General features: G+C 35.4%; 1 protein-coding gene and 1 pseudogene across 13 annotated transcripts in view; one reads left to right on the top strand and one right to left on the bottom strand.

Moving 5' to 3' along the window:
* The window catches only part of VPS13B (vacuolar protein sorting 13 homolog B), a 904,863-nt gene that overhangs the window by 563,557 nt on the left and 327,733 nt on the right, over positions 1–13,573 (bottom strand). The gene's annotated exons all lie outside the window — the stretch shown is intronic.
* On the top strand, positions 4,780–6,259 carry LOC104679899 (annotated as a pseudogene).

Genomic DNA, 13,573 nt, shown 5'->3' with positions numbered 1-13,573 from the left:
GTGCCATAAACACTGAAAACAATAAACGCCAACTCTTTGGTAAGGCTGTCACCAGGAGAATGCCCACTACTGTAAGAAACATGCCGTCAGATGGATGGTTATCAGAGATGAGAGCCATGGCAAGCTGGGAGCATACAGCACTAGAACCCTGCCACCGTGGGAAGAGAGGGCATCATCATCAAGAGCTTCACCAGGATCCAGGAAACCAACTTCAAGAAGCCAGCCTGTTGCCCCTTACCTTTACTGACATGACACACTACAAGATCTACCCTATGCGTAATCTCATCATCCAAGGCTGGAAAGGCTTTGCCCTGGCAAGCCCCTCAAATGTATCATCAAGAACTCCAAGAGGACTGAGGAAACCATCCTTCTGAACCACAAACTTCTACAAGACCCCAATTCAATGGTTCCATGCTGACAGTACTCTGAACAGAATGATGGAGCTGTAGTACTGGGCTCCATGCTCATCCAACCACTGCTCTGCCTGCCCACCTGCCTGCCCACCTGCCTGCCCACTCTGCTATCTGAATCCAGCTCAGGTGTCACAAGTGTAGCTCCTTGTGTGTCATGAGAATTGGATCTGATCCAGCTATGGCTTTCTGCTCTAAGATGGCATGGCTAGACACTTCTCCCTGCCCTCCCCTCCCTTGACCTGAAGAATAACTCATGATTGGAGGGGTTCTTAATATACTTTTCAGCCCCTTATCCTCCTTTTCTCAGTTTGATTCAGATCTTGAGCAGCTCCATGCAACTGTATTTATTTTTGATGACAAGACCACTACCTAAAGAACCTTTTCTCCTGCCTCATCATTTCACTGGCGACTGAAGGATTTTAAATAACCTTTTGCTCATGTAGGGAAAATCAGAAGCTTAATTTCACAAAAAGTGTATATAAGAAAAGGAGCATAAAAAAATAGCACAGATAATTTTAAGTAAAGGTCAACAAATTAAGTTCTACTGGCTGTTTTATATGGCTCACAAACAATGGTTTTACAATTTTAAATAATTTTTTAAAAAAAGAAAAAATATATAATAATGTGTATATATGAAAGTTACACAGAATACAACCAAACGCATTCCTTTATATAGCCCATGGGTGGTGTTGCACTACAATGACAGAATTCAGTAGGTGCAATAAAGGCTGTATGGCCTACAAAGCCTAAAATAATTCCTATGTGGTCCTTATAGAAACAGTTTGCCAGTCCCTGATTTTGAAAAAGAAGGTTAAGGTGGGCAGATTCGCTCTAGTAGATACCAAGAACTGTAACACTTCAGTAATTAAGACATTGGTATAAAAATAAGGAAACAGAAAAGGAAGCAGACTAAAGAGCTCAGAAACAGAGCAATGCATACCTAGCACACTACAGTATTGCATACCTAGCATTGCATACTATAGCAGTGATGGCTTTGTAGGTTAAGGAGAAAAGATAAACTATTCAAGAAGTGGTACAAGGAGAACTAGTTATCCATACAAGGAAACCATGGATCCCTAACTAACACCAAAGAATGAGGTGGGCAAGACTCAATTCCTAAATGATAAGAGGAAAACTTGAAAATATTTTTTAAATATGCAGAGGATCTTTAAAATTTCAAGGTAGAAAAGGATTTTTTCAACAAGCCACACAAAACACAAACCATAAAAGAAAAAATAGATAAATCTGACTACTTTAATACTGAAATTTCCCACGCATCAAAACTCATTATGTAAACAATTGGAAAACAAGACACACATATAACTGGGAAGAATCAGAATCTACAATATAAAAAACTGTACAAACAAATGAGGTGAAAAAAACTCACTAGAAAAAAAGAGGAACATCTGAGTAACCTGAAAAAAAAAAAGTTCAAATTCACTAATAACCAGGGAAAGGCAAAATAAACCTGCAATGACTTAATATTCATATCAGCAAAAATCCATATAAGGCTGACAATACAAATATGGGTGAGGATGTAATATGAAGTAACGAGAAGTCTCTTGCTCTTCTAAAGGAAATATAATGTGGTACAGCTACTTTAGAGTAATTTGGCAATATCCAATAAAGTAAAAGACATACCTACCTATAACTCAGCAATTTCAACCTAAGTACAGAACAAGAGAAATTTGAAAACACATAAATAAGGAAACAATATACTTTGTCTAGACTAACACTATGGAGCTTTCCCCTATGTTTTCTCCTAGTAGTTCTACAGTTTCAGGTTTTATATTCCTTTAATCCATTTTTGACTTGATTTTTGTATATGGTTTGAGATAAGGATCCAATTTCATTTTTGTGCATGTGCACAGCCAGTTTTTCCAGCACTGTTTAATGAAGAGACTATCCTTTCCTCATTACGCATTTTTGGCACCTCTGTTGAAAATCCATTGACTATAAATGAGTGCGTTTGTTTCTGGGCCTTCTAACTTGTTCCATTGATCAATGTGTTTATTTTTATACCAGTACCATCCTGTTTTGGTAACAATAGCTTTATATGTTTTGAAATCAGATAGTTGGATATCATCATTTTGTTCTTTTTGGTCAAGACCATTTTGGCTATTTGGAGTCTTTTGTGGGTTCATAAGAATTCAAGAATTGTTTTTTCTATTTCTGTGATAAACGACATTGGACTTCTGATAGGGATTGCACTGAATCTGTAAATCGTTTTGGATAGTATGTATGTTTTCACAATATTGATTCTTTCAATCCATAAACACAGAACATCTTTATATTAGTGTATGTTTTCTTCCATTTCTTTCATCAGTGTTTTATAGTCTTCAGAATGGTTTTACAATTTTAAATGATTGAAAAAGTATTTCATTGCCTGGGTTTAATTTATACTTACTTTTTGTTGTTGTTGTTCTTGCTATTGTAAATTGAATACATTTCTTAATTTCCTTTTCGGATAGTTTGTTATTAGTACACAGAAATGCTACTAATTTTGTATGTTGATTTTGTATTCTGCAACTTAAAGCACAGGCAATAACAACCACAAAAATAGACAAATGGATGGCATCGACCTAAAAAGCACAGCCAAGGAAGCAATTAACAAAGTGAAGCAAACCCACAAAATGGAAAAAAAAATTTGCAAAGCATGTATCTGATAAGGGGTAATATATAAAGAACTCAACTCAACAGCAAGAAAACAACCTAATTGAAAAATGGGCAATAGGTCAGGCACAGTGGCTCACACCTATAATCCCAGCACTTTGGGAGGCCAAGGCGGGTGAATCACGAGGTCAAGAGATCAAGATCATCTTGGCCAACATGGTGAAACCCTGTCTCTACTAAAAATACAAAAATTAGCTGGGTATGGTGGCGCGCGCCATACCCAGTGGCCTCAGCTACTCCGGAGGCTGAGGCAGGAGAATAGCTTGAACCTGGGAGGTGGAGGCTGCAGTGAGCAAGATTGTGTCACTGTACTGCAGTCTAGCAACAGAGGAAAGAGACAAGAAGAAGGGAAGGGGAGGGGAGGGGAGGGGAAGGGGGAGGGGGGAGGGGAAGGGAGAGGGGGGAGGGGAAGGGGGAGGGGGGAGGGGGAGGGAAGGGAGCCAGCCAATAAACCTGAACATTTGCCATTTGTGTCTCTCAAAAGAAGACCTATAAAAGGCAAACAGGTACACAAAAAAAATGCTCAGCATCACTAATCAATAGGGAAATGCAAACTAAAACCACAATGAGAAGTCACCTAATACCCATGAGAAAGGCTTTTACCAGAAAGATGAAAGATGACAGGTATTGGTGACAATGCAGAGAAAAGGGAAATCTTTTACATAGTTGCTAGAGATGTAAATTAATACAGCCATTATGGAAAACGGTTTGGAGGTTCCTCAAAAAACTAAAATTACTATATGGCTCAGTAATCCCACTTCTGGGTAAATAACCAAAGGAACTGAAACAAATGTCAAAGGGATATCTGCACCGCCATGTTCACTGCAGCACTATTCACAACAGACAAGATACGGTATCAGCCTAAGTGGCCATCAAAAGATAAACTTTTTTTTTTTTTAATGCAGTATATATACATAATAGACTACTATTCAGCCTTAAAAAGGAAATAAAAATTTGTTATTTTGTAACAACATAGATGAACCTGGAGGACATATACTAAGTGAAATAAGCCAGGCACAGAAAGATACACCATATGATCTCATATGTATGTGAAATCTAAAAAAGCTGAACTTGTAGAAGCAGCACAGAATGATGGCTACCAGAGGCTAGAAAGATGTGAAGAGAGGGAATGGAAATTCTTGATCAAAGAGTACGAAGCTTCAGACAGAGAGGAGGCATAAGTGTCGAGATCTATTGTACAGTAAAGTGACTAAAGTCAATTAATAATGTATTATGTATTTCAAAATAATGAAGAGAGTAAATTTCAAATGTCTCACTGTGAAAAAGGATAGGTAAACGAGATGACAGGTATGTTAACTGTCTTGATTTAATCATGCCACATTGTATACAAATATCAAGACATCACTCTGTGCCCCATATATGTATACAATTATGATTTGCCAATAAAAAATAATAGTAATTTTTAAAATAAGAGTATACAATCCAAAATTGTTTTACCAAATTCTAAAAATAAATCATCAGCAATAAAAATAAATTGCAGTACATTGTATTCATAAAACTGGAATTACTATATAGCAATTAAGTGCCTGAATTAAGAATTATAGAACTCAAAAAAGAAAACTCTCCCAACACCAGTCGGGAGCCTCGTGTCTGCACTGTCCAGGCCAGGCTGTGGTTTGGCCCTGAAGCTAGTAGAGGAGGCCTCTTGACTATGGTCTCCGTTTTGCGTTAAATGTTTTCTCCTCCTGTGCGGCCCAGTGCCACATTGGGCTCCGGTGGGACGCCTGGGGGTTTGACCCAGATTGCTGATGTTATTGGTGGGAAAGGCAAAAAAGACAGAAAGATCCCAGAATATCTAATACATTTTAATAGTTGGAACAGAAGCTGTGATAGATGGGCAGCCAAAGATCATGTGCACTGTAATACAGGTGCAAATTAAGGATGACAGCATGAATTGGCAAGAAAAGCTGCAGCTCACCTGAGAGGCACAGGAAGAAGAAAGTCTGTCTGGCATCGACTCTATCTAAAAAAGCCTCCCAGTTGAAGACAAAGATGAAAATGCTGAAAATTCAATAAGCAGTTCTCCAACAGTAGTGAAAACAAGGATGAAAAATAAGTGAAGAACGTGTTATTGAAGAAGAGACAAGTGCAAGAACTGGAGCTGTAAACAGAAAGGGAAATGGAAGAAAGAATAATAACTATAGAAATCCCTGAAGTTCTGAACGAGCAGCTTCAGGGTGATCGTTACTACATTAACAGAAGGAAACAGTTAATGAAACTTCCATGACAGACCAACATCATAATGATTTTGGAGTCCTACGAGAAGCATTTTGCTATCAACACAGTTTTTTCAGCCAATGAGGCCTTGCCACCATCACACTATGCAGCACGCCAACATGAAGGTGCATTATATCCCAGCAGAAAAGAATGCTGACCTTTGTAAGGAGATGGTGGATGGGTTAAGAATAACCTTTGATTACACTACCCCATCAGGTATAATCTATCCATGGGAATAAGCTCGGTATAAAAAGGTTGACTTCATCTAAGTGTTTTCTTTCAATTAAGGAAAGCATCACAGACAATAAAAGGAACCAGGGGGAGCTCTCTCCCAGCCCACCTTTGTTGAATCCATCCACACCACAGTCCACAGAGAGTCAGACAACCACAGCTGAACCAGCCACCCACAAAAGGCACAAAGCCAAGCTGGAAGCACTGCAGGCTCTGAGGCGGTCCACATGCCACACCACCAACTGCAACAGGCTGGCTGAGAGCAGGCGTCACCTCACCTAAGTGCCAGCAGCAGGCCACATCGACCAGCATGCTCCAGGCTGCTCCTGAACCTGGAGAAGAAAACACCTGTGCATCATCTTCAACCTCTGCCTCCTGGCAAGGAAGAAAGTGCTGCATTTACTGGTTTTGAAGGGAAAAGAACTAACTAAATAAATGAGGTCCTTTCATGGAAGTTTGTACCTGATAATTACCACCCAAGTGACCAGCCACCTCCACCTCCTTCGCATTTACGGGGCACAACATTTGCTGTGACTTTTGGTAAAACTTCCAGAAATCCTTGGAAAGATGTCCTAGTCTGAGAAGAATCTGAAGGCTTTATTGAAACACTTTGATCTTTTCTACAATTTTTAGCAGAATACCATGATGACTTCTTCCCAGAGTTGGCTTATGTTGCTGTCTGTGAGGCATATTACAGCACCTAGAAACTCCCAGGAATTTATTAAAGTGTTCGTGAGTCTGTAACAACAACTCCTCCATCTAGCTTTGCACTCTGGGTTCCAACTGTTCCAACTAACAAGGCAGTGGATCTTATTTACCCAGAGCACAAAAGTAACACCCATGTGGGGACTCTGGCAGAGGTGGGCCCTGTTGTTTGAGTTGCCCACATAACTGTAGTTATTCTGTTAGGAATTACTTCCTGGGTGTCTGAAAGTGTTCTGACAAGATACTTGCTACTAAGGAGGCTATCTGTGATGGCAGAAAAAAAGGGCAACTGTGTTCACAGTGAAATGTTCATGAAAGTATACATAGGTTAGGCCATTTCACTAGATGTTGGAGTTTGTAAGCAGAAACCACAATGTTTTGTTATTTGTTGGCATTAAACAAAAATTTTTTTTGCAAATTATTTTTATTCTATTGATGAGACTGAGCAACTCTGTCCAACAAATTTTAGTTTGTATTTGGAAACCACAAAGTAGTCTAAAAGTATTGTAGAGAGGATTGATATTGAAGGGGGGAAAATGCAGCTATACATTTGCTTCTAACAGTGAAACATGATTTTTGGTGACATAAAGAAAGCACTGCCTTTCTTGTTTGAGATTTTACAGCATACTTTGTTGTGCAATGTTATGGTTCCCTTTCTGTAAAACATTACTTTTAGCAACCTAAATACAGCCTGTCTTATTTGAAAAAAACTGGAAAAAAAAAAAACTGACGTGGTTTGGATCGGTGTCTCCACCAAATCTGATATCAAACTGTAATCTCCAGTGTTGGAGGTGGGGCCTGGTGGGAGGTGACTGGATCATGGGATGGATTTCTCATGAATGGTTTAGTGCCATCCCCCTGTGTACTGTCCTCATAATAATTAGTGAGTTCTCATGAGATCTGGTCGTTTAAAAGTACATAGCACTCCCTCTCCATTCTCTCTTGCTCCTACTCCGCCTCCACCTTCCCCCACAATTTTAAGCTTCCTGAGGCCTCCCTAGAAGTCAACCAGATGCCAGCATCATGTTCCTGTACAGCCTACTGTGAGCCAGTCAAACCTCTATTCTTTACCAGTTACCCAGTCTCAGGTATTTCTTCATAGCAATGCAAGAACGACCTAATACAAAAACGCTTCCAAACTTAATATTGAATAAATGTTCAAAAGAATACAGATAGCAAACAAACCAAAACATGCACAACAACATGAAACTTAAATATTTTTAAAATGATATATATATACTAAAAGTATTTACAGGCACAGGAATAATAATCACTAACTTTAGAATAGTGCCCAGCTCTGATAGGGTGAAATAGGAGAAAGAACATCATGAGGAAATTTAAAAATTGACTTTCTTTTTGATCTGGGATACTCATTATATTATTCTCTATTTGCATATCTGACATACCTCATAATAAAAAGGAAAAGAAATAACCACTGATCTACCACAGACAGAGTGGGAGAATACATGTCTTCCTGTAGTGGACCTCATTATTAATCAAAGATGCTAAAATTTTATCATGGTAACAACCTCTGTTAATTAATAAAAATTATAAGAATGCCCAAGCTTCAAAACGATAACATTCTGCAACATATAAAGGATTGAGAGACACTGAATTTCAAAATAATGCTTCCATGTATAAGCAACATAAGGTAACAAAATAATTTGACATTGTTTTCATTAACATTGAATCCATTTTATATGCCAGGAAAAATAAAAGCTAAAATTAAATATAATGTGCTTAGAATAGGCTTTAACATGTGAATCACATACCGTCAATACTGTCAATTCTTAGAACTCAAATCTTATTTTCTTAGTAAGTATATTTATATATATTTTGAAATACAAATACATCCTTGTAGAAAAATATTCTGTGGGTACCCTAACAGATTACAGAAAAAGAAAATAGAATATAGTATGCAAGAAATAAGTACAAAAACCTCATGAGATAAAGACCTAAAAAAATGATGAGATACACTATGTTCAAGGATTAAAGACTCAATATTGTCAAAAGGTCCATTTTGTTCCTCAAGATTATCTACAAATTCAGTGAAATCCCAATCAAAATTCTAACAGGTGCTTTTAATAGAAACTGACCAGTTGATAACAAAATATATAGAGAAAACAAAAAACATATAGTAGTTTACATAATCTTTTTAAATAGCAAAGTTAGAGAACTCATATTACCTGATTCAAAGATTCAGTATATAGCCACAGCAAACAAGACCATGGTAACTGGCATGACCATGGACAAACAGATTAAAAAACCAGAATAGAATTCCAGAAATAAAATCATGCATATGTTGTCTATCGATTTTCAACAAACATGCCAGGGCACTGAATGGGGAAAGTCTTTTCAACACACGATGCTTTAATAGCTGGATAAACAAATGAGAAAAAAATCCAAAAACTTGATCTCTACCTCACAACTATTCATAAAAGTTCATTTTTTGAATCACAGAATTAAAAGCTAAACTATAAGGCTTTTAGAGAAAAATATAGAAGGATATCCTGGATTTCTTAGAGAAGTCACAAAAAGCACTAATCATAAAAGCACAAATCATTAAAAAATTGACAAATGTGACTTTACCAAGGTTTTAAAATTGTATTCTTTGTAAGACATTGTTATGAAAAAGAAAAAACAAGGGAAAGACTAAGAAAATATATTATCCACACATATAGCTGACTTGTATTCAGAATACATAAGGAACTCTTACAATTCAATTAAAGACAAACCATTAACATAAAATGGGCAAAAGACCTTCAAGTATTTTAAGACACTTCACAAAGGAAGGTATCTGAAATGCCAAAAGGATGAAAAGATGATTATTATTAGTTACCGAGAAACACAAATTAAAACAAGAATGAGATATCATTTCAAACTTAGTAAAACATAAAATGACTACACCTAATATTGGCAAAGATATGAAAGGAACAATGTAATTCTCATTGTAACACACATTGCTGGTGGGAGTGTTAAGTCATATAACTACTTGGAAAAAAGGTCTAATAGTTTTTTATAAAGTTAAACATACACCTACCTTATAATAACAATTCCACTTCTAAATATGTATGCAACAGAAATGACAATATATGTCTACAAAAGGCTTGTAAAAGAATGTTATAGCAGGTTTAAACACAATAACCACAAAATAGAAATAATACAAAAGTCCATCAACAGTAGAATGAAGTAGTAAACTGTACTGTATCCATACAATGGAATATTATTTGGTAAGCAAAACCGATAAACTACTAATACATACAAGACAAATGATTTCAAAAACATTGTGTGAAACATTAGACACTGATACATATATATATACATCCAGAGAATTATTCTGAGTGAAAAAAGCCAATCCCAGAAAGGTTATATATTACATGACTATTTACATAACATTCTTGAAATGACAAAATTGGAGACACAGAGACATTAGTAGATGCCAGGGGTTAAGACTTGGGGTTAGAGTGGATGGCAGGGGAGGAAGCAGAAGGAAAGTAGATGTGGACATAAAAGGGTAACACGAGGGATTCTTAAAGTCATGAAACTATTCTGTATCTTGACTATGGTGGTAGGTACATAAATCTACATATGTGATAAAAACTACATACAATTAAATACATACAAACCCAAATGAATACCAGTAAAGCAGGGGAAATCTGAACAAGATCTATGAATTGTATCAATGTCAGTATCCTGGTTGGGGTATTACATTATAGTTTTGTGAGATGTTATCATTAAGGAAAACTGAGAAGAAGATACATAGGATCTTTCTGTATTATTTCACACAACTGCATGTGAATCTACATAATTATCTCAAAAGAAAAGGTTTAATTAAAAGAAAGTAAAGTTTAAAAATCACCATATATGTGGTCTTTACTTTTCATGCACATCTTTCTCCAAAAACAGATTTCCTGGGCATTAATTTTACATGTCCCTGACCCCCTTCAGATAAAAACAGTTTTAAAACATAAGAATAATGTTACATTTCTAAATGTCAGATTCTAGTCTAAAATATACAAACTACAAAAATTCAAACTCTCATTACAAAGCTGCCACTAACCTAATACTATTTAAATAGACAAAGTACTATTATTTAAAAAGATTTCTGATACTTACATGTCTGAAGAATTATGATTATTCCCTCATGTAGATAAAGCACTATCTGAAGTCTAAGCTCTTCTCTAAGTAGGCCTTGGAATCATTTTTCTACTTCATCATTAAGAAAAATAAGCAACACTATTATATTTGACCACCCTGCTACAAAAAAACATGTGAGCCAACTCTTTTTCCTTTCCTATCAACATGAGATTAATGCAATACCAGTAGAATTTCAACATAAATAAATAGACAAGAAAGTGTTATTAGAAGCCTGATATTTTAAAAGTTTAGAATTCATATGGGAAATTTAGAAGAAATTTTATTAGGGAGAGTCCGGAAGAAAATGAATAAAGTCTCTTAATCTTAAACTTTTATCTTGTTTTCTGTACTGTGCTTTTAAGGATGTTCTGAAGAATAGCCTATGACAGTACATAAAGCACTGAACTGAGGATTCAGAGTAAGTGTAACACTGACTTTACAAGTAAATTACTGTAAACATCCTTTCCACACTGTACCTCTTGGGACACTCAGAGAATGTACTGAATTAACTCTTTAGAATATATAAAAGAATATTTTATTTGATCTAAAACACTTGAACTGATTGAACAAAAAAAAATTAACTGTTCTCTTACTTGCATAAAGTGGACATATCTGAAAAGATTAATATAGTAACTACAAATCTTAACATTAATTCCTGATTTTTCTATTTCCTTGCAAATACTTGAGACTTGTTAAAAATAATCATTTAATCCAATTATCTCAGGTTTACTATTTAGCCATTTTGTTTATGAACCACAAGACAAATACTGAAAAAATGTAAGTCATAGTCTATTATTTAAATGATCCAATGAGTCTTTACACTGAGTTCACCTAATATAGTTTTGGATGTCAGAACATAAGACTGGCCAAATTTCTATTTAATTTATCAATATAAGAAACCCCATTAAATTCATAATTTTCTACAATAAATAAAAACAAAGCTCAATTTTAATATATGTTGCTGGAGCAGACAAAATGTTGTTACAAAGATACTCAAATTTCTGAAAAAATGATTTTGAGATAAATTTTTTAAAAATTCCTTGAACAAAACAGAATGTACACTATACTGTGTTAAGTATTCCTTTATCTTAAATTACTAAAGTTATTCTTATGTAGTTACAAGGTTGAACTCCAAATACAATTTCTTGTCAACCACCTATAAAATGCTGTAAGATCATGCAATGTATTCTTCTGTCTCATGTAAACATGCAATACTTTAAATTAAATTTCATTATTTTTGCAGCAGCTTTCAGATTTCATTTCCATCCTTAAATTTTACAATTTAACCTACACCAAACAAACATCACCAAAGTCAAAACATACTAAGAAGCTTATTATATTGATTTGTACAAAAATGCACAAATACAACCTACATGTTTCATATGTTGTTAATATAACTATCCAACTGGTTACAGGTTATATTTTAATTGTTTTCTTGATTTACTAGTCAAGTATCACTTTTTTAGCAATTCCGAATTTTAAAATTGATATTCCAATTCAACTACTAGTAGTGTTTATGCTAATGAGAACATAAGTCTATCTAAATGTTCCTTATAAAGGGATCTTGGTTGCCCTACAGCTCTAAACTGCAAGATTCTAGAAGTAGTGTATAAGTAGTGTTGCTACAGAGGCCGACAGTTCTATGGTCATTTACTTGTCAATGTAGTAGCTACTGTAGTAAATGACTAGTGAGTAATGCGATGACAAGCAACACTACTTAAAATGAACAGGTTGATCCCTTAAGTAAAGTTTTCTAAGCACCTTATAGGACCAGTGCATTATTTAAGAACAACCACAACAAGTAAATTGCCAGCACTGTTTCATTTAAGTTTAAATTTTCTTCTATAGGTCTCATTCTCTGCCACAAACCAGATAAGTAAGAGTTTAGTGGAACCATCCATCCTTATTCTGAAAAGAATACAAAAAAATTAGAGGAAATTCAATGGATATTTCATAAAATTATCTGTGATTAAAGAATCTGAAGGAAAGTATTTTAATGTACATGAGAATGAAGCTGAAAGATGAAGGAGCAATTCTTACCAGGAATACAAGGAATTTTCTTTAAGAAACTCAACTTCACCTAATACTCTAATGCAATAAAAAACTAAATTCAATCCTAAATTGCCTTAAGAAATGGGGGACAAAAGAAATAACATTTTGCTTAATGGCTTTAGATACTAAAAAAATGATACCATGGGTACTTGGAGACTCTCTACAAGCCACTAAGAAACAAGATATTGATAGTTTCAGTTCTGGTTGAAGACAATGACTAGATAAAATAACTTGGTACCACTATAACATCCTTCTAATCCTCCACTTTTCAACCCAGCACTCCATTATCCCACAACTTAGAAGGTAAGAAAAAATTAAAATATAGATGGCAAGTGCTTAGATAAACAAAATTGACGGAGAAAAGCGGGAACACTTAAGAAACAATTAACTCAGGCTAGGAGTAGGGGTAAGGGAAGACAGGGAGAAGGTAACGGAAGGAATAATACATGAGCTTTAGGTCAGGGATAAGAAACAACTATATTAAGTGATGATGGTTCAGAAAGTGAAATCCTGTTCCCTGACTCAGATTCTTTATTCAGTACTGGATTAAATTCCTGAATTCTGCTTTCTCATCCAAAGTCTCAACCTCCAAATTGAAAATATTATTAAAATTACATGCCCCCATCACTGGCCTCATCATTCATTCTCCGTGAATGGCATAATATAATAGCAATGAGGATAATACTATTTTTAATATTATATATATGATCAAAAGTTTTAATAAGGGGTACTTAACAGAAAACAATTCTAGTCCAGTGTGTTCTGGAATAGTAGCCCCAAAATAACTAGTCCAAACAACATGTTCAAATATTTAAAGACAATTTTAAATTCTTTTCTAAAATCCGTGGAAGACATGCCTCTCCAAATAGGCATCTCAAAGGAGTTAATATATATTACAGAATAAAACATATACTCTAAACAGTGACTCTCAAATACAGCACTGTCTGGAAACATTTTTGGTTGTTACATTTCTAAGAGTGCCACTGGTATCTAGTGGGAAGAGGTCAGGGATGCTACACAATATACAACAATGTATAAGACAGGATTATGTGGCCCAAAATGTCATTCACACCATTGTCAAAACACCATGCTTGAAAGGAATACTGAACACTATCATTTATTTT

The sequence above is a fragment of the Rhinopithecus roxellana genome, chromosome 9, assembly GCF_007565055.1.
Source record: "Rhinopithecus roxellana isolate Shanxi Qingling chromosome 9, ASM756505v1, whole genome shotgun sequence".
Classification (NCBI taxonomy): Eukaryota; Metazoa; Chordata; class Mammalia; order Primates; family Cercopithecidae; genus Rhinopithecus; species Rhinopithecus roxellana.
The sequence above is the reverse complement of the archived record's forward strand: the minus strand, read 5'-3'. Positions and strand labels throughout refer to the sequence as shown.